This window comes from Cervus elaphus, chromosome 5 (genome assembly GCF_910594005.1).
Source record: "Cervus elaphus chromosome 5, mCerEla1.1, whole genome shotgun sequence".
Lineage (NCBI taxonomy): Eukaryota > Metazoa > Chordata > Mammalia > Artiodactyla > Cervidae > Cervus > Cervus elaphus.
This window is the reverse complement of record NC_057819.1, coordinates 5,476,873-5,500,087: the sequence shown is the minus strand read 5'-3', so window position 1 is coordinate 5,500,087 and position 23,215 is coordinate 5,476,873. Positions and strand designations below refer to the sequence as shown.

The 23,215-nt window shown below is 41.7% G+C and overlaps 1 protein-coding gene across 9 annotated transcripts in view; it reads right to left on the bottom strand.

The window, feature by feature from the left end:
- TTC28 (tetratricopeptide repeat domain 28) overlaps positions 1-23,215 on the bottom strand; it is a 575,247-nt gene that overhangs the window by 95,119 nt on the left and 456,913 nt on the right. The window lies entirely within an intron of this gene.

Genomic DNA, 23,215 nt, shown 5'->3' with positions numbered 1-23,215 from the left:
ATAGTAAGTTTTATACTACAAATAGATGCCTAAAATTAAGAGGCAAACACAATACTGGGAAATATATAAATCATATACAAAAAATTCAATAGCTATTGTGTGTAAAGATTTAACTGGGTTTGATTAAAAAAAAAATCAAGACCTTAATTTACTGAAATAGGCAGACAACTCATATCCAAGGAAATATAAAGAGTAACCATAGGGGAAAATGTTAATTTCTTTTAATAATCAAAGAAATGTAAAATAAAGCAACTCTGAAGTATCATTTTACTTCTACTAAATTAGCAAACAAAAAATTTAAACAACACCCTGTACCAGCAAGGTGGCCCTGAAACTAGTAAACCCATCAACTGCTGGACATAAATGGGAACAGTCTCTGGAGGAGTGGCGAGACAGCCTCACTCCCGGTGCTGCTCAGGCCCTGCAGTCCTGCTCAGGGGAGTGTCTTCTAAGGAAATCCTCAGAAGTTCTACGCCTGACAGTCTTCACTGCAGGATTATGGATTAGTGGAAGATCAGAAACATCTTCAATGGCAAACACTGGGGGTTGTATAAGTACATTTCAGTACATCAACTCAATAGGGGATTATGCAGTCATTAAAAAGATTATTACAAAGACTACGCAGAAAAACAGGGAAAAACAGGTTCTTGCAATAATGTTAAGTGGAAAAAGCAAAGAACAATGCTGCATGCTCCCTTGTAACAATGATGAGGAAAATGAATGTGTGCGCATGGACAAGACTTCAAGGGGATTATGAAAAGATAAAAACAGTTGCCTTGTTAGGTGATGGAATTTGAATGATTTTTGTTTCAAAATTTCTTCTAATTTTGCTACCCAGCTTTTACAGTCAACAATAATTGCATTTCAAATAGCTCTCATAAACTATGCTATAGCTGCTAAGCCAAGCAGTTGTTTTTACAAGCAGTTCAAAATGAGATATATCATAAATATAAAGCAGTTGCAAATGAGGGATATCATAAAAGGAACTTGGGAAGAGCCTTTAAGGACAGCCTGGTTCATTCCAGTTGGGGCTGGGTGGGAGACACAGAAAAGGCAAAAGGATCTAGTATGCAAACAGGTTTCTCTCTGCCCTTGGTTTTGAATATGCTTTTCTATGCATCAATGTGTGAACTTTGTACTGGTGACCAAAACCTGCAGAAGTATAAAAACTCAAAAACACCAAGATGGGTTCTCACTGAAATGTCTGAATTGAAAACAGAGGCATCGAGAAAGCAAGCTATCAAAATCCAGCCTCTGCAATTTATCTTTACATCTTTCTTTCCTTCCTTCCTTCCTTCACTCACTTACACACTAACCCAGCAAATATTAACTGAACATTTAGTGTGTACCAAGCCTTGTGGTGGGCAACACACAGAGAGAGAAATGAAGACACAAGTCTGCGCTCAGAAAGCACACAGGGTCATAAGGGAGACAGTCATGAAACAAATACTGTCAACACACATAATACAAGCTGAAGTGAGCAGGGCGTGGGGGAGAGAGGGGCATGCCAGGGCCACTCCTTTGGTCCTGACTCTCTGCAGCGGAGGTCTGTCCTGCCCCAGGAGTCGTGCCTGTCTCTGGAGCGAGTCATCCATATGACATTAACTGGATTCAGGACACTGGATAAATCATTAACCTCTTTGAGAATTTTTTCAGTTCATCCATAAATTGAGGAAAATGATAATCTTGATACCAACCTTAGGATAGTAGTGAGGATCAAATGAAATAATGTATGTGCAAGCTCACTGTAAACTATAAAGTGAAATTCAAATATTAGTTACTGAAATTACTATATGCTTCCAGGGAAGGGAATTCTCAAGGTGGTAGAGATTAAACAAACTATGGTAATTCTTCTGTGTATTTCCTTGTACAAGCTAAATATTTCCATTTAAAATAAGCAAATTATGGTACTCTATATGATGGAATAACATGGCACCATTAAAAATGGTGAAGTAGAAATTTATATATTGACATGGGAAAAAATAAAATGTATTAAGTGGTTATATGGGCTTCCCCAGTGGCTCAGCAGTAAAGAATCCTCCTGTAATGCAGGAGATGTGGGTTTGATCCCTGGATTGGGAAGATCCCCTGGAGGAGGGCATGGCAACCCACTTGAGTAATCTTGCCTGGAGAATCCCATGGACAGAGGAGCCTGGCAGGCTACAGTCCACGGGGTCACAAAGAGCATACACAACTGAAGTGACTGAGCAAAGGGGTTATATGGGCAAAATAGTATCCTTAATAAAAACATTAATAGGGTTCAGGCATGTGTGTGTATAGATATATGTTTACACTTATACATACAGTATACATTTTTAAAAATGTTAACAGTAGCAATTTTGGAGTGGTGGAATTTTGCTGTATTTTATTGGATTTTTCTATGATGAATGCATAATCCTTGGTTTAAAAATTAATCAAATATTTCTGAAACTCTGCTCCAATTGGAGCAGATTAGGTCTGGTCACTCCCCTGGATCAGGTATGTCACTGGTGTCCCAGCTGGAAAGAACAGATTTTCAAAGACTGTTTCAAGGTTAGAAACTCTAAGATGCCCAAAACACATTACCTCAGAATCACCTGAAACCCTTCTAGTGGTGAAAAATTACTAGTGAACCAATACAGTATACTAACGCATATATATGGAATTTAAAAAGATGGTAACGATAACCCTATATGCAAAACAGAAAAAGAGACACAGGTGTACAGAACAGACCTTTGGACTCTGTGGGAGAAGGCAAGGGTGGGATGTTCTGAGAGAATACCCTTGAAACAAGTATGCTATCAAGGGTGAAACAGATCACCAGCCCAAGGTTGGATGCATGAGACAAGTGCTCAGGGCTGGTGCACTGGGAAGACCCAGAGGGATGGGATGGAGAGGGAGGTGGGAGGGGGGATCAGGATGGGGAACACACGTAAATCCATGGCTGATTCATGTCAATGTATGGCAAAAACCACTACAATATTGTAAAGTAATTAGCTTCCAACTAATAAAAATAAAGGAAAATAAATAAATAAATAAATTTTTAAAAAGGAAAAAAATACTGAAAAAAAAATTAAAAAAAAAAATTACTAGTGACAGAAACATTTCAGTTCTGAAGGCCTGAATATGGCCTGGATCCCTAACCTGCTTTTACCTAAAGAGGAAACTTGTAAGGTTTCAACTTTCCAGGTATCCTTAGTGGAAATGCACCATTTACTCCCTCTCTCCTCAGCTTTGCATGAGGAGAAGCAAGTGGCAGGATGCCTGCCCTGCTGTGAGTACGGAGCCGGAGCTGGGGAGAGTGGTGGAGTGTCCTCTTAACCTTCTCAGACTTCCCCTCACAGTGATGCCTTTACAATGATTGTTTCCCCACAGATTTTGGATTTCACGGCAATGATTTTTAAGGCAATATGGTCACTAATTGGTCGCTAAGATGATGGTAAGAGGAAGCGAGCAGCATGGGACCTTCAGAGAAGGCAACAGAGGAAGCTCAGGTGTTTTGTGTGCCTCCTACCACCAAAGAACAGGTCACCTGGCTAGAACCCTATCCTCCCCACTGTACCCCATCCTATAGGAAGCTGGTTAAGTATCTGGAAAAGCATGCTATAATGGAAAAGGCACAGGACTTTAAGTCAGAAGTCCCATTTTACAAGCCTGGCTCCCATCTCATTCAATTGATATCTTTGAGACTGCAAATTTATGTCTCTGAGCCTTTGTTATGTTGTTTTTTTTTTTAAACTGAAAACTTTTTGGTGTTTTTTGTTTTCTTATTAACAAGGCCAGGTTACAATAATCTCAAAGAAACAGTATGAGAAACACAGCAGTGTATATCAATAAGCTTTGCTAATGATGCATGCTACGCAAACACACTATGAGCAGCACTCAGAGAGTGAGAGTTCAAAGAAAAGGAATTCCGTTTCTCTTACTCTCAGGGCCTCAAGAGTCTGGCTAGTTAATAGGGAGCAGTTGGGATGATAATGGCTACCCAGGGCTCAATGATTTGTGAAAGAAACTGCCTGCTGGTTATGGCAAAATGATCTGACCTCCAGCCAGCTTGCCCACACTCCCCTTTCCTCCGCCTCTCTCCTCGGCTGACACCTCCAAGAGTCCATAAAGAACACAGGAAGATTCTCAAACAAAGACTGCCAGACACAGCTAAGGGTAAGAGGAGACAGGCCGGCTGAGGTGGGCATTTTTTCTTCTGTCTTGTGTCTGCCCTATCCCCGCCACTGCCAGCCTGGAGCATTCTGAACGGAACATTACACATCTTGGCAGCCCATCTCTTTGTTGAGGCAACATAAAAGCGGCCCTGAGAGCTGCCAGCAGAGTGACTGTACATGCTGAGGACATAATCTGTAGATCCTCCTTCCCTTTCGAGACCACAGCTTGATCTTCCAGGGCTGTCACTCAGATGAAGACTTACAGAGGGCCTGTCAGCGGGGGCGCACTAGGTGACAACGTGCTGCAGGGAGGGGAATTAAATGAAGATTAGTGGGGCAGAAGATCCTCACAAAGCCCAGTTCTCACAAGGCGTAGGGAGAAAGGACACATGGTTACGGATTTATTGTTGCTGTTCACTCACTAAATCGTGTCCAACTCTTCACAGACCCCATGGACTGCAGCACCCCAGGCTCCTCTGTCCTCCACTATCTCCCAGAGTTTGCTCAAATTCATGTCCACTGAGTCAGTGATGCTACCTAACCATCTCATCCTCTTTCATCCCCTTCTCCTTTTGCCTTCAATCTTTCCCAGCAACAGGGTCTTTTTCAAGGAGTTGGCTTTTCGCATCAGGTGGCCCAAGTATTGGAGCTTCTTTAGGATTGACTGCTCTGATCTCCCTGCTGTCGAAGGGACTCGAGAGTTCTCCAGCACCATAATGCAAAAGCATCAGTTCTTCGGCGTTCAAGTCTTTATAGCCCAACTCTCACATCCGTACATGACCACTGGAAAAGTTGTAGCTTTGACTATATGTACTTTGGCAACAAAGCGATGTCTCTGCTTTTTAATACGCTCTCTAGGTTTGTCATACTTTCCTTCCAAGCAGAAAGCGTCTTTTAATTTCATGGCTGCAGTTACCATCCACAGTGATTTTGGAGCCCAAGAAAACAAAATCTTTCACTGCTTCCACTTTTTCCCCTTCTATTTGCCATGAAGTGATGGGACCGGATGCCATGATCTTAGTTTTCTGAATGTTGAGTTTCAAGCCAGCTTTTTCACTCTCCTCTTTCACCCTCATCAAAAGGCTCTTTTGTTCCTCTTCACTTTCTGCCATTAGACTGGTATCATCTGCATATCTGAGGTTGATATTTCTCCCAGCAATCTTAATTTCAGCTTGTGATTCATCCAGTCCAGCATTTCACATGATATACTCTGCACAGAAATTAAATAAGCAGAGTGACAATATACAGCCTTGTCATATTCCTTTCCCAACTTTGAACCAGTCAGTTGTTCCATGTCTGGTTCTAACTATTGCTTCTTGACCAGCATACAGGTTTCTCAGGAGACAGGTAAGGTGGTCTGGTATTCTCATCTCTTGAAGAATTTTCCACAGTTTTTCATGATCCCCACAATCAAAGACTTTAGTGTTGTCAATGAAGCAGAAGTAGATATTTTTCTGGAATTCTCTTGCTTTCTCCATGATCCAGTGAATCTTGGCAATTTGATCTCTGGTTCCTCTGCCTCTTTGAAACCCAGCTTGTACATCTCGAAGTTCTCAGTTCATGTACTGTTGAAGCCTAACTTGAAGGATTTTGAGTATAACTTTGCTAGCACGTGATATGAGCACAATTGTTCGGTAATTTGAACATTCTCTGGCATTGCTTTTCTTTGGGATTGGAATGAAAACTACCTTTTCCAGTCCTGTGGCCACTGCTGAGTTTTCCCAATTTGCTAACATATTGAGTGAAGCACTTTCATAGCATCATCCTTTAGGATTTGAAATAGCTCAGCTAGAATTCCATCACCTCCACTAGCTTTGTTCATAGTGATGCTTCCTAAAGCCCACTTGACTTCACACTCCAGGATGTCCAGTTCTAGGTGAGTGATCACACCATTGTGGTTATTTGGGTCATTAAGACCTGTTTTGTACACTTCTAACCAGATGGTCAACACCGATGGTCAACACTGAAATCAGATTGATTATATTCTTTGCAGCCAAAGATGGACAAGCTCTATACAGTCAGCAAAAACAAGACCGGGAGCTGACTGTGGCTCAGATCATGAACTCCTTATTGCCAAATTCAGACTTAAACTGAAGAAAGTAGGGAAAACCACTAGACCATTCAGGTATGACCTAAATCAAATCCCTTATGACTATACAGTGGAAGTGGGAAATAGATTTAAGGGACTAGATCTGATAGACAGAGAGCCTGATGAACTATGGACGGAGGTTCGTGACATTGTACAGCAGACAGGGATCAAGACCATCCCCATAGAAAAGAAATGCAAACAGGCAAAAATGGTTGTCTGAGGCGGCCTTACAAATAGCTGTGAGAAGAAAAGAAGCAAAAAGCAAAGGAGAAAAGGAAAGATATTCCCATTTGAATGCAGAGTTCCAAAGAATAGCCAGGAGAGATAAGAAAGCCTTCCTCAGTGATCAATGCAACGAAATAGAGGAAAACAACAGAATGGGAAAGACTAGCGCTCTCTTCAAGAAAATTAGAGATATCAAGGGAAAGATGGGTTCGATAAAGGACAGAAATGGTATGGACCTAACAGAAGCAGAAGATATTAAGAAGTGGTGGCAAGAATACACAGAAGAACTGTACAAAAAAGATCTTCATGACCCAGATAATCACAATGGTGTGATCACTCACCTAGAGCCAGACATCCTGGAACGTAAAGTCAAGTGGGCCTTAGAAAGCATCACTACGAACCAAGCTAGTAGATGTGATAGAATTCCAATTGAGCTATTTCAAATCCTGAAAGATGATGCTGTGAAAGTGCTGTACTCAATATGCCAGCAAATTTGGAGAACTCAGCAGTGGCCACAGGATTGGAAAAGGTCAGTTTTCACTCCAATCCCTAAGAAAGGCAATCCCAAAGAATGCTCAAACTACCACACAATTGCACTCATATCACATGCTAGTAAAGTAATGCTCAAAATTCTCCAAGCCAGGCTTCAGCAATACGTGAACCAAAAACTTCCAGATGTTCAAGCTGGTTTTAGAAAAGACAGAGGAACCAGAGATCAAATTGCCAATATCTGCTGGATCATCGAAAAAGCAAGAGAGTTCCAGAAAAACATCTATCTCTGCTTTATTGACTATGCCAAAGCCTTTGACTGTGTGGATCACAATAAACTGTGGAAAATTCTGAAAGACATGGGAATACCAGACCACCTGACCTGCCTCTTGAGAAACCTGTATGCAGGTCAGGAAGCAACAGTTAGAACTGGACATGGAACAACAGACTGGTTCCAAATAAGAAAAGGAGTAGGTCAAGGCCGTATATTGTCACCCTGCTTATTTAACTTATATGCAGAGTACATCATGAGAAACACTGGGCTGGAAGAAGCACAAGCCAGAATCAAGACTGCAGGGAGAAATATCAATAACCTCAGATATGCAGATGACACCACCCTCATGGCAGAGAGTGAAGAGGAACTAAAAAGCCTCTTGATGAAAGTGAAAGAGGAGAGTGAAAAAGTTGGCTTAAAGCTTAACATTCAGAAAACTAAGATCATGGCATCTGGTCCCATCACCTCATGGGAAATAGATGGGGAGACAGTGGAAACAGTGTCAGACTTTATTTTTTTGGGCTCCAAAATCACTGCAGATGGTAATTGTAGCCATGAAATTAAAAGACGCTTACTCCTTGGAAGGAAAGTTATGACCAACCTAGCCAGCATATTAAAAAGTAGAGACATTACTTTGCCAACAAAGGTCCGTCTAGTCAAGGCTATGGTTTTTCCAGTGGTCATGTATGGATGTGAGAGCTGGACTATAAAAAAAGCCGAAGAATTGATGCTTTTGAACTGTGGTGTTGGAGAAGACTCTTGAGAGTCCCTTGGACTGCAAGGAGATCCAACCAGTCCATCCTGAAGGAGATCAGTCCTGGGTGTTCATTGGAAGGACTGATGCTGAAGCTGAAACTCCAATACTTTGGCCACCTCATGCGAAGAACTGACTCATTGGAAAAGACCCTGGTGCTGGGAGGGATTGGGGGCAGGAGGAGAAGGGGACGACAGAGGATGAGATGGCTGGATGGCATCGCTGACTCGATGGGCATGAGTTTGAGTCAACTCCGGGAGTTGGTGAAGGACAGGGAGGTCTGGCGTGCTGCAATTCATGGGGTCGCAAAGAGTCGGACATGACTGAGCGACTGAACTGAACTGATCTGAACTGATGTATTCCTGCCACCTCTTCTTAATCTCTTTAGCTTCTGTTAAGTCCTTACCACTTCTGTCCTTTATCATGCCCATCCTTGCACAAAATGTTCCCTTGAAATCTCCAATTTTCTTGAAGAAATCTCTAGTCTTTCCCATTATTTTGTATTCCTCTATTTCTTTGCATTGTTCATTTAAGAAAGCCTTCTCATCTCTCTTTGCTATTCTCTGGAACTCTGCTTTCAGTTGGGTATATCCTTCCCTTTCTCCCTTGCCTTTCACTTTCTTTCTTCAGCTATTTGTAAAGCCTCCTCATTTTGCCTTCTTGCATTTGTTTTTCTTTGGGATGGCTTTGGTCACTGTTTCCTGTACAATGTTATGAACCTCCATCCATAGTTATTCAGGTACTATGTCTACCAGATCTAATCTCTTGAATCTAATTCATCACCTCCACAATATAATCATAAGTGATTTGAGTTAGGTCATATCTGAATGGCCCAGCGGTTTACTGTACTTTTTCCAATTTAAGCCTGAATTTTTCAATAAGGAGCTCATGATCTGAGCCTTGGTCAGCTCCAGATCTTGTTTTTACTAACTGTATGGAGGTTCTCCATATTTGGCTGCAAAGAACATAACCAATCTGATTTTGATATGTACATCTGGAAATGTCCATGTGTAGAGCTATTTCTTGTGTTGTTGGAAAAGGGTATTTGTTATGCCCACCCTGTTCTCTGGACAAAACTCTGTTAACCTTTGCCCTGATTCATTTTGTACTCCAAGGTCAAACTTGCCTGTTATTCTGAGTATCTCTTGACTTCCTGCTTTTGCATTCCAATCCCCTATGATGAAAAGGACATCTTTTTTTGGTGGTGTTAGTTCTAGAAGGTGTTGTAGATCTTCATAGAACCAGTTGACTTCAGCTGCTTTGGCATCAGTGGCTGGAATATAGACTTGGATTACTGTGATGCTGAATGGATTGCCTTGGAAATGAACTGAGATCATTCTTTTTTTTTTTTTTTTTGTATTTGAGGTCACACCTAAATACTGTAGTTTGAACTCTTTTGTTGACTATGAGGGCTACTCCATGGATTTATATATCCTCACAGTAAGCCTCCACTATGTATTAGGAACAGTCCCTGCATGGGAATAATAAGAGCTACTGCATTGTATATTCTTGCCTCCTTTGTCAAAGATAACGTGTCCATAGGTTCATGGATTTATCTCTGGGCTTTCTATTCTGTTCCATTGATCTATATTTCTGTCTTTGTGCCAGTACCATACTGTCTTGATGACTGTGGCTTTGTAGTATAGTCTGAAGTCAGGCAGGTTGATTCCTCCAGTTCCGGGATGGGGAACACATGTAAATCCATGGCTGATTCAGGTCAATGTATGACAAAAACCACTACAATATTGTAAAGTAATTAGCCTCCAACTAATAAAAATAAATGGGGGGAAAAAAAAAAAGAGCTACTGCAAAGACCTGTGGTGAAGGCCAAGGAGTCTTGCTTATGAGTAGAACAAGTGCCTAGGAGACAGTAAGTGCTCAATACATTTTTGCCTCTGTTGCTAACCATTACCAGCAAAGACCAAAAAAGGTGTGGAACAGGATGAGACTAACAGAATTCTGCTGAAACTTAAACAGCATTTTAACAGTGAATTTTTGCAGCCTTTTCTCTTGCAAATTTTCTAAAAGTAGGGCCTCAGTGTACTTCGATGTATAAACTTCAACGTACAAATGATGGATGTGTTCTCATTTACTGAAAATATTACTATTCTGATTATTAACAGTGCATGATCCAAATGGGGCTTTAAGAGCCCATCTATTCTTTCCCACTGCTTTCAAACAGGTTAAGTTTGGCTAAATCCACTAACTATTCTCAGAAAGTATCAAGATTTGGGAAACAGAAGAGCCCTCCTAACTTTATAAATGATGTGGCCCTGGCCCAGTGAGAGGAAGTGAGTTAGTGACAGTGGAGAGAGGAACTCTCGACCCACAGACCTTTAGTTGTGTCAGCCCATCTGCTTTCAAGATAAGCAGAAGAAATAAAGGAACTGTATTTAGTCTCACTAGGTGTGACATGAGACAACATCTGTACTTTAAAAACTTTTCATCTGCTAGAAGTACATATGGAACTACTTACAGATAAAATAACATGGTGTCTACTGTTTGCTTTAAAAATATTCCATCAGAGGGGAAAAGTAAGTATATGTGTGTATTTATGAAAATAGATGAAATAATATTAGCAAAATGTTGATAGCTGGGCAATCAATATAAGGGGATTTATTATACTATTTTCTCTCCGTGTGTATGTATACGTTTGAAGGTTTTATAATACAAAGTTAAATCAAATAATCCAGACAAGCATAGAGGTCTGTAGTTCCTTGTGGATCAGGAAATGTCCTCACAGCTAAGGACCAACACAGATGTTTAAATTTACATCTCCTCTGTGGAACTTTGGTAGAAAAAAAGAAAGCAGCTGGTCACCAGCAGGTACAGCTATACCAGCCTCCATACACGTCCCTCTCCAGGCTGGGCAGAGGACACGTGCAGACAGAACAACACAGGGCTTCGTCCTATTGCCCTGATTTGTTTAACATCATGATATTTAGTTTTGTCTATTATGTTAAAGAATAGGTGATGATTTCTTGATCAAAGAGCAAAGTGGGAGGGAATGGGAAGAACAGCTGAGGAAACCTGCTCCAAAGAATATTCTGCAGCACTGCGTATTTCAGGTGCTTCTCCCAATCTTCACCCTCCCCAGGAGACAGGGCCCCAGTTTTTTTCTGGGGATTCATTATTACAACTCTACAACAATTCATTATTACAACATAGGGCACTATGGTGCTCCCATCCCACCCCTCCACCATAGACATCTGGACACTCACAGGCAAGTCTGGAGTACATCATGAGAAACCCTGGGCTGGATGAAGTACAAGCCGGAATCAAGATTGCTGGGAGAGATATCAATAACCTCAGATAGGCAGATGACACCACATTTATGGTAGAAAGCGAAGAAGAACTAAAGAGCCTCCTGATGAAAGTGAAAGAGAAGAGTAAAAGAGTTGGCTTAAAACTCAACATTCAGAAAACTAAGATCATGGCATCTAGTAGTCCCATCACTTCATGGTAAATAGATTGGCAAACAGTGGAAACAGTGACTGACTTTACTTTTTTAGGCTCCAAAATCACTGCAGATGGTGACTACAGCCATGAAATTAAAAGACACTTACTCCTTGGAAGAAAAACTATGACAAACCTAGATAGCATATTAAAAAGCAGAGACATTACTTTGCCAACAAAGGTCTGTCTAGTCAAAGCTATGGTTTTTCCAGTGGTCATGTATGGATGTGAGAGTTGGACTATAAAGAAAGCCAAAGAATTGATGCTTTTGAACTGTGGTGTTGGAGAAGACTCTTGAGAGTCCCTTGGACTGCAAGGAGATCCAACCAGTCCATCCTGAAGGAGATCAGTCCTGGGTGTTCATTGGAAGGACTGATGCTGAAGCTGAAACTCCAATACTTTGGCCACCTCATGCGAAGAACTGACTCATTGGAAAAGACCCTGGTGCTGGGAGGGATTGGGGGCAGGAGAAGGGGACGACAGAGGATGAGATGTCTGGATGGCATCACCGACTCGATGTAGTCGAGTTTGAGCAAACTCCGGGAGTTGGTGATGGACAGGGAGACCTGGTGTGCTGTGATTTACGGGGTCACAAAGAGTCAGACATGACTGAGCGACTGAACTGAGACACCACTAGGTTCCCTGAACCCTATCCCTCCCTCTCAAGTTTCCACCTAGAGTCTTCTACAGTGTAGTTAAAATATCTCAGAGCCTGAGGCAGGGAGGGGGTGACAGACCTGGTCAGTAAACAAATGGTTACAATCAAAGGCATGGGAGCATATGCTCTTTATCTTATATGCAACCAACTGACTGTCTTGACCGGCTCATTTTCAGGTGACTATGTTCCCAGAGACAGTCTCCATTATTTTCACCCGTGGAAGATAGCAAAGACATAGATTTTTTTTTAATGTTTTGTTTTTTTTTTGACATAGATGTTTTTAAATGGCAGACCAGTCCAAAATTACTTATTATATGATTTCAGCTACAAGCATCTTCCAGGTAGGTAAGCCTTCCCTGAGAATCTGGGCCTGGTTTCCTACCTTGATGACCTCATTCACTCGTCAAGACAATCTTGTGGTCTCAGAAACCCACAAGGTTCAAGAACTTATTCAGGCCTGTGTAGGTCTAAGTGGCAAGAATGATACTGGAATCTGGTTCTTTTCAGGAGTCCAAGCTATTTCACTTGCTCCCCTTCTGGAATGAAGCTGGTGTGCCTTCTAGTAAAAGGTGCTCATGATTTTGTACTCATTTCTTCTTTATTAACATTAGTATGCTACTGCAGCAAACCAACCCTGTAGCAGCTATGTAAAAACAGACTGATGGTCTGGCTAATTTTGTTTCTAGAGCAGACAGGTATACATGACAGACCAGAAAATCCTAAGAGACTCAGGAAGGTAGGAGGCGGCAGCAGATGTAATTGTCTGTGTGGGCATCACCTCTGGAGAACTCTGTGGCCACCACGTGTCTCTTCTGCCCTCATCTATCACATCTGTCTACTTTTTCTACCAAACCCACCAGGCTCTTTCTGTTCCTCCAAAGGATAAGTGAAGTTAAGAGCCTCCTGTTGTCTTCTTTAGCTTCCACAGCCATCTGGGATGGCTCCAGTGACACCGAGAGCACAAGGGTCCCAGATCCCAACTGCCCTGCCCTTCGGTCTCAGCCCTGAGGTGGTGGCTACAATACAGCCGAGGAATCCCTTGCACATGCTGCCTCTACCTCCCACAACTTGCCTCACTGGAAACTACATGTCCTAGCACCCACCTCCAGCTTTACTGAAGCATAATTGACAAATAAAATTATATACATTTAAAGTGTACCATGTGATCTGATACACATGTAAGTTAATTAACATATCCATCACCTTTTTGTGGTGAGAATGCTTAAGACCTACTCTCTTACAATACAGTATTATTAACTATAGTCACCATGCCGGTGGCTCAGATGGTAAGGAATCTGCCTGCAAAGTGGGAGACCGAGGCTCAATCCCTGGGTCAGGAAGATCCCCTGGAGAAAGGACTAGCAACCCACTCCAGTATTCTTGCCTGGAAAACCCCCTGGACAAAAGGGCCTGGTGGTCTACAGTCCATGGGGTCACAAAGAGTCAGACACGACTGAGTGACTAAGACGTCCACTTTCACCATTCTGTACATTAGATCCCCAGAACTTACTCATCTTACAACGATTAAGAAAACGCAGTAGGAAGGGAAAGAGAGCCATAGCCCTAACTGTTCCACCCCTGCCCTCAAGGCTTCCTTGGGCTAAGCAGAGGCGGCTCCTCGGGCATCCCCTTCTGCCACCATCCCCAAGGCCGGGGCTGAGCGATGATGACAAGAAACCAGCCTAGAGCCAGCGAGTTCACAGGTACGTCACTGCCTTCGCACACGGCCCCACGGCCCACCTTCCCTTGGAGAGTTAAAAACCAGGACTGCAGGTGAGCAGCGCAGTAACTCCCTGGGCCTGTACGGCTGTAAATCCTGAGGCAGCGGGGAAGATTAATTGTGCCATGAAGTAGGGGAAGTAATAATTAAACCTATTAAAAAGGAGGTGGCTGCAGAGGGGGCTGTGGAGATGGATGATGAGGTAGGAAGTGCTAGGCACAGTCATCCCTAATGGCTGTGGCCAGGCCACTGTGAGAGAACTTGGTGCGAAGCCCAGAGCAGAGTGAAAAATATGCTGGGCCTGCCTGGCCATTAGTCACTGCTTGGAGAAGGCAAAGTATGCCTGGTTTTCATTCTGGTTCACAATAAGAGGTGGGAGGCACCCTCACAAGTGAACAATGCAGAGAATGTTACAGGGAGTTTGTTTCAATATGAAACAAGCATTTCTTTTGTTTCCAGCCCTGGGGTGGACTCTGAAAGGCAGAGATAGCCGCTTCTGCTCCTCCCTTGAGCGAAGCCTCAACTGGAGCGGCCGCACCTCCCAGCAGCACCTTCTGAGGGTTCCTCCGGCCTCAAGTGTAAAGAGTAGGCTGGTTACAACGGCATTTACGAGATTGCTGGATGCAGGCCCAGTCCAGCGGCCTGTGCCCCGCGCTCCTTTGCTGTGCCAGCCACGAATCGCCCGCTCACCAATCGCTCCCTCCCAGCTGCCCTGGTCACCTGACTTCCTCAACCCACTCCCGAGAAAGGCTCACCTTGCCTTTCTCCTCATTCTGTGATAGACCCTACTAATGTTCCCTGTTCTCTGGTTCTCTTCTACATCCATTGCCCCACTCACTGGAAGTTAGGCATGGCCAAATGAGTTGCTTTGCCCAATGAAATGCAAGTAGAAGTGACATGATATGGCCAGACGAAGCACTGAAGGGCTGGACTGCAACATTCCACTCTCTCTTCCCCTGCCCCAGTGACTGTGGAAACTGTGCTCCACCCAGATGGCGCCTCTGGAGGAAGATGGAGCCACGGCCGGCCTGGCTCAGCAACCTGCCCCTGAGGGTTGCATGAGCCTGCGGTGGGCTGTGTACGACCATAACACCTTGTTGTTTTAGGGCCACTAAGATTTGTGGGCTGTTGTTTCCTCATCAGACCCTAACACATCCTGATGGATATGCCATCCAATATCAATACTCCAAGACTTGTCATAATCTACAATTTCAAACTGTCCTAAAAAGTCTGTGTGAGAAGAGAAATACTTATTAATAGACATTTCATGATGGGTTTTTGCTTTTTTGCATTCCTTTTTCTTGGTCATCCACACCTCTGGACATTCTAAATTCTAGCCCTGGATCAAGTGAGACCACTAAAATCCATAAACTTGAACCAAATTACCTTTGACTCACACAGAATAGGCTGCAGTGAATTGACGTTTAACTTCAATGCCCTAAGGTTAGCTGGTTTGTTTTTGATTCAAGTTTGACAGTAGAAAAAGCACACTTAAACCTATTATAATCTTTGCTGGTAAAAAAAAAAATTGATAGTATAAATTTTGTCACCAAAATCTCTTATATAAAACCTCTTGAGAAATTTCTTTTAGAATTCAATTTTCCTTCCTCTGAGAAATTCTATGCTTCTACCTTTTGGGTGGTGAGAATCATCCCTTTCTCTTTTTGCTTTGGCCACCAGGAAGCTCTGACTTGAATATGAAGCTCTGTTTAACAACTATTTTAACCTTCATGGGCTCATGTTTAGGCTCTTTTCCTTAATTTTGGTGTCCTACTTTTATTTGTATTTCCCTGATCCTGATTTTCTATTTCTACTGTATCATCATTAGATAAGTAAAATCCTTTATAGAATGAAACAAGTTATAAGTAAGCAATCAATCAAAAACCCTTTTCACATCTATTGTACACTCAGCTGACCTTGCCTTGGTAATCTACCCACCACCCTAGCCTGTCACTTCTTGACTTTGCCTCAATTTGTTTCTTTGACCCTGTTCTACCAACGTTAACAACCCAGAAGCACTAGTTACTTAGAGACAGTTCTTTATGATGGAAAGACACTGTGACCAGAATTAGAAGTTTCCTAGTCTTGGTTTTACCACTTCACTGTTTCATGCTCTTAGGAAAAGTTACTGATTCTCTTGGCCTCAAGTTTTCATCTTAGACGGTTGTTATGAAGATCAAATAAAACTGGATACCACTGTTTTATATTCAATTTTCTAGTACATCAGTATTATTCCAAACAGCTCATTTATCAAAGTGTTCAATATTACCAATAACAAAATCAAAATGTGACACTCACTCTAACATTATTTTACCATAGAGTGTAATTCACTCTGTCTTAAGATGCCATCATATTTCCAAAGTGAGTACACCACAGGGGACTTGATAACAGTTCATATCATCTAAGGAGAGTGCAAAATCAAGGGCTCTAGGAATACTACAGCCAAGTTCTGTATGTGATAAGAGAAATGGAGCCCATTTCCTTAAGAGTCTCATGTTGGAGAGGAGGTCCCCCAAGGGTGTTTGGAAATGCAGAGGGGCAATCTGGGTTGTTATCATATCTGGGGGCCACAAAGGCAGGGCTTGCATCATGTGGGTAAGTGAAAAACTGCTGCATCCTCAAGTCCCCAAGAGACCACACTAAGAAACACTGGGGCTGAGGTGATTTTATACTCTGGCACCAATTAATAATCTGAAAAATACAACTTCACTTCTATATACTGTCATATATCAAAACTAATTAACTGGGAAGTCTTTTGGCTGGTACCCAATAATTTAAGCAAAAAACTAAGAAATTGAAAACCCGAATTTTAAAATCTAGTATGGGCTTCCCTCATGACTCAGACAGTAAAGAAACTGCCTGCAGTGCAGGAGACCCAGGTTCAATTCCTGGGTTGGGAAGATCCCCTGGAGAAGAGAATGGCTACCCACTCCAGTATACTTGATGGGGAATTCCATGGACAGAGAAGACTGACTGATCCCTTTCACTAGTTTCTTACTGTGAAATGTAATTCAGAAAATATAAATTAAAAGACACCATATATAGGCTTCCTCCCAATTTCATTATGATAATTAACAAAGAAGAGGGGAACCTTTCCCTAAGTAATAAAAATAGTAGTAGCAGTAATAATGACAATAATATACAAAATACTTCTTTGTGATCGCATCCAATACTACGACAACACAGAACAACTGTGTGACTCCCAGATATGCAATCTCAGAACATTAGTCTCATAAACCTAACTGCCTAATGGATATACTTCAGATATACCTAAAATTCAATTACTTCCAAAAGTGTTCATTGAATAATTGAACAGAATGAAATCTAACATTTTAGGGCACATGTTGGTTTTTAAAGTCTTCAGCTTCCACTATCTTATTTGACTCCAGGACAAAGGCAGGGTAGCTGGGTCGGCTTCTGAAGACACTCACAAAGGCCACACAGTCACTAAGTCACACAGTTAGGACTGGAGCTCAGGCCCACAGCCTCCCAGCCCCACACTGTTCCCCTGGATTACTTCACCCCTTCAAGAGTCTGAGACAGCAACCGCTACAGAATTCACCCGTGCGATCTGCAGTGAGGACAAAGACCACCTCCTGAGGCTCCACCATTCCAGCAGCCCAGAGAGGACGAAAGGATGGCAGGGTCTGCCCAGACCAACAGGGAGCCCTGGGAACAAATAGGGAAGGGGAGGAGGAGCAGAAGAGCTAGCCAAAAGAACAGCTCTTCAAAATGATTTCACTTTGCAAATTCAATTGCAAAGACAGATGGATTTTCCAGCAAGGCTGGAGAGCAAATTATGAAATCTGCTTTCCCAAGGCAATCGGGTCTGAAAAGCTTCATTTTAAAAATTCACAGTGGATAGAAAACTCAAACTCTATGATTGTGTGAAGTGTTCTAGCTAGATTAAGCATAATGCTATCAAAACAAGTGATTCATATATTCTGCTCATTTTTCTATTAGTATATGGGTTTTTGGCTAGGGCAATTTCAAAAACATGGAGAGCAAAATGGGATTGAAATTGTGAATCCATTTACTGCTTTCAGTTTTTCTTCTCTTTCTGCTTAATTGAGAGAAATTTACTTAGGAAATTAGAGGCTCCTGAGGTGGGCCCACTCATGCACATCACAGAATATTTAAAAGTGTATTCCTCTTTTGAACCACTTTAAATCTGAAACCCCATTTATCTCCTTTATTCAAGGTGTAGACACACAGGATCAGAGAAATCTGTAGAAATCACCTAAACTTAGGCTTCCCAAAACATTTGTTGGTTCTTGACACACCTCAACCCTGCTACATCAGGACAAGGTGGGTCCCTGTCTGTCTATCTTGCCAGACCAGCCACCTGTCCATCTACACACCTATCTCCAGTCAGCCACTTCTACCATGTACATATAAATAAAGGAACCACCCAACCTCTCCCCCTCTATCACACAAAGAAATGTTAATTCAGAATACTATAACTGTCAAGACCCAGAGCAGACAACTTCAATGCTTTTCCTTCTTTTGTCCTTTAGGTATGCATATTTCTATGTTATAGAGATATGATAATATAGCAAATTGAACATAATAATCTCAAAAAATATTTTCCAATTTAAAAATAATACATGTTAAAAAATATTTCTAGCAGAAACAAATTTTGGTTTACCCAACACTCATTTTCACTTCCTCCCCTTCCCGTGCTGCCTCTGGCTATGGAGCTGGAAAGGTAAATATTCACTTTCCCAGCTTCCTTTGCAGTCAGGGTTGGTTACGTGACACTGCTGTGGACTACAGACAAAAGCACAAGACTGCCAGCGTTTTAGGAAAAGTTTTTGATTTTCTGATAAAAACTGCTTCTCCCAATTTGAACAAGTCATGATGCCTGGAGCTTTAGCAGCCACTGTGTTACAATGAGGCATAAGCGACTAGCATGAGAATTGCAGAGTATAGGCTCTGTTATCCTTAACCTCTGAACCAACATTAGGTGTCTCACACTGTTTTGTGAGATAAATAAGCCCTTATTTGTTTAAGCCATTGTAAATAAGATTTCTTAGCCAAGGATTATTGTCACTATATTCAATGTAGAAAATACAAAACACAGGAAAACTCTTTATCTACCCATCTACCTATCTCACTCCATGACTATCTGAGATAATTATTGCTAACACTTTAGTATAGTTCCTGACAATCTGTTTTTTGTGCTCGTATAGATTGTTTTATTTATATCATTGAGATATAAATGTACTGATTTTTAAACATAACTAAAACAAAACTCGATTCTTAAAGGAAGGTAATAAAAAAAGAATTTTGATGATGGATATCTGCCATTAGGTCTATGCTCTGAATTAGATCATTCAATATGCATTTAAAGGATGCAGACAATCATTTCTCAAGTTTCTTGGCAATGAAAGTAGTTATTATGTTGCTCTCTACAGCTCTGCTTTGCTGAATAAAAACTATTTTAAGTCCAGTAACTCTTCTGAAAGTGTTTTAGCAATGTAAAAACAAGCAACTCTCAGGAAGTGCTGGGACAGAACTACATCAGGTATATAGTCTTTGCGGGTTTCACACTTAACAGATTTCACTTGAAATAGGGGGTAAAGGATGTGGCAAAAGAAACAGATTTCCTGGTGTTGGTCAGGAGCCAAAGAAGGGAGTTGACATGTACACAAGAGGTTCATAGAAGCCACTTCACAATACACCAGCCAACTGAAACATGGAAGACAAAGCTCAAGGCTAACACTTCCTAATTTTTGTCTTTGTTTCTAGGTTCTTCTCTTCTATATCCCAATAGAGTTCATTCTCCAATGATTCAGCTTTCCATTGCCCAGTTCTACTTTTATTTGCAGATATTACATGTTTAGATTCTCTGCGGTTCTTCCTTCTATCGCTCATCTTCTTTTTCATATGACCTTTTTTTCATATCATCCTGCTTTCCTCTTCTGGTTTTCTACTCCCATCTCATGTCTTTTTGCACCTACTAAGGATGCCAAACTCATAAAAACTTTTCTCTTAGTTACCATCAGTTCAGTTCAGTTCAGTTGCTCAGTCATGTCTGACTCTGTAACCCCATGAATCACAGCATGCCAGGCCTCCCTGTCCATCACCAACTCCCGGAGTTTGCTCAAACTCAACTCCATCGAGTCGGTGATGCCATCCAGCCATCTCATCCTCTGTCGTTCCCTTCTCCTCCTGCCTCCAATCCCTCCCAGCACCAGGGTCTTTTCCAATGAGTCAGTTCTTCACATCAGGTGGCCAAAGTATTGGAGTTTCAGCTTCAGCATCAGTCCTTCCAATGAACACCCAGGACTGATCTCCTTCAGGATGGACTGGTTGGATCTCCTTGCAGTCCAAGGGACCTCAAGAGTCTTCTCCAACACCACAGTTCAAAAGCATCAATTTTTCGGCACTCAGCTTTCTTCACAGTCCAACTCTCACATCCATACATGACCACTGGACAAATCATAGCCTTGACTAGATGGATCTTTGTTGGCAAAGTAATGTCTCTGCTTTTTAATATGCTATCTAGGTTGGTCATAACTTTCCTTCCAAGGAGTAAGCGTCTTTTAATTTCATGGCTATCTGCATGCGATTCTGGAGACCAAAAAAATAAAGTCAGTCACTGTTTCCACTGTTTCCCCATCTATTTACCATGAAGTGATGGGACCAGATGCTATGATCTTAGTTTCCTGAATGTCGAGCTTTTAGCCAACTTTTTCACTCTCCTCTTTCACTTTCATCAAGAGGCTTTTTAGTTCCTCTTCACTTTCTGCCATGAGGGTGGTGTCATCTGCATATCTGAGGTTATTGATAGTTCTCCCAGCAATCTTGATTCCAGCTTGTGCTTCCTCCAGCCCAGCGTGTCTCATGATGTACTCTGCATATAAGTTAAATAAGCAGGATTACAATATACAGCCTTCATGTACTCCTTTTCCTATTTGTAACCAGGCTGTTGTTCCATGTCCAGTTCTAACTGTTGCTTCCTGACCTGCATACAGGTTTCTCAAGAGGCAGGTCAGGTGGTCTGGTATTCCCATCTCTTTCAGAATTTTCCACAGTTTATTGTGATCCACATAATCAAAGGCTTTGGCACAGTCAAAGCATTGCTGTAAAGAGCAATATTGCATAGGAACCTGGAATGTTGGATCCATGAATCAAGGCAAATTAGAAGTGGTCAAACAGGAGATGGCAAGAGTGAATGTTGACATTCTAGGAATCAGCAAAGTAAAATGGACTGGAATGGGTAAATTTAACTCAGGTGACCATTATATCTACTACTGTGGGCAAGAATCCCTTAGAAGAAATGGAGTAGCCATCGTGGTCAACAAAAGAGTCTGAAATGCAGTACTTGGATGCAATCTCAAAAATGACAGAATGACCTCTGTTCATTTCCAAGGTAAATCATTCAATATCACGGTAATCCAAGCCTATGCCCCAACCAGTAATGCTGAAGAAGCTGAAGTTGAGTGGTTCTATGAAGAACTACAAGACCTTTTAGAATTAACACCCAAAAAAGATGTCCTTTTCACTATAGGGGACTGGAATGCAAAAGTAGGAAATCAAGAAACACCTGGAGTAACAGGCAAATTTGGCCTTGGAGTACAGAATGAAGCAGGGCAAAGGCTAATAGAGTTTTTCCCAGAGAACGCACTGGTCATAGCAAACACCCTCTTCCAACAGCACAAGAGAAGACTCTACACATGGACATCACCAGATGGTCAACACCGAAATCAGATTGATTATATTCTTTGCAGCCAAAGATAGACAAGCTCTATACAGTCAGCAAAAACAAGACCAGGAGCTGACTATGGCTCAGATCATGAACTTCTTGTTGCCAAATTCAGACTTAAACTGAAGAAAGTGGGGAAAACCACTAGACCATTCAGGTATGACCTAAATCAAATCCCTTATGACTATACAGTGGAAGTGAGAAATAGATTTAAGGGACTAGATCTGATAGACAGAGAGCCTGATGAACTATGGACGGAGGTTCGTGACATTGTACAGGAGACAGGGATCAAGACCATCCCCATAGAAAAGAAATGCAAAAAGGCAAAATGGTTGTCTGAGGAGGCCTTACAAATAGCTGTGAGAAGAAGAGAAGCAAAAAGCAAAGGAGAAAAGGAAAGATATTCCCATTTGAATGCAGAGTTCCAAAGGATAGCAAGGAGAGATAAGAAAGCCTTCCTCAGCGATCAATGCAACGAAATAGAGGAAAACAACAGAATGGGAAAGACTAGCGCTCTCTTCAAGAAAATTAGAGATACCAAGGAACATTCCATGCAAAGATGGGCTCGATAAAGGACAGAAATGGTATGGACCTAATAGAAGCAGAAGATATTAAGAAGAGGTGGCAAGAATACACAGAAGAACTATACAAAAATGATCTTCATGACCCATATAATCATGATGGTGTGATCACTCACCTAGAGCCAGGCATCCTGGAATGTGAAGTTAAGTGGGCCTTAGGAAGTATCACTATGAACAAAGCTAGTGGAGGTGACAGAATTCCAATTGAGCTATTTCAAATCCGGAAAGATGATGCTGTGAAAGTGCTGCATTCAATATGCCAGCAAATTTGGAGAATTCAGCAGTGGCCACAGGACTGGAAAAGGTCAGTTTTCATTCCAATCCCAAAGAAAGGCAATGTCAAGGAATGCTCAGACTACCACACAATTGCATTCATCTCACATGCTAGCAAAGTAATGCTCAAAATTCTCCAAGCCAGGCTTCAACAGTATGTGAACCATGAACTTCCAGATATTCAAGCTGGTTTTAGAAAAGGCAGAGGAACCAGAGATCAAATTGCCAACATCCGCTGGATCATTGAAAAAGCAAGAGAGTACCAGAAAAACATCTATTTCTGCTTTATTGACTATGCCAAAGCCTTTGACTGTGTGGATCACAATAAACCATGGAAAATTCTGAAAGAGATGGGAATACCAGACCACCTGACCTGCCTCTTAGTTCCCACAGTAAACATTATTTAAGGGTCTGCGTACCTTCTGAGAATCAGTGTTGCCTCTCCCTTATTTTGTAGCAATTTTTCATTTATCTCTATTTTTTTCTTGTTTAACCTCCAAATAAAGCAAGGTGTGTCTAATATTTACTCATAAATAAAGTACAGTGTTTGTGGTCCAGTGGGATTTGACCCCATCCTCCAGTGCGTGGGCTCTGGCTAAATCCCAGTCTTAGATCTGTCATGAGATGAGAGAATGATGATGTATATAATGCCTCACTCAATTCCCAGTGTATAATAATATACATTTTAATAATTAAAATTATTGAGGACTTATTATGTGCCAGGCACTATTTTAAACATTTTACATATGCCAATGTGATTCTCAAAAGAGCATATGATTTAAGTACTATAATTATCCTCACATTCTAGACAAGCCCACGGAGAGGTTAAGGAACTTGCCCATGGTC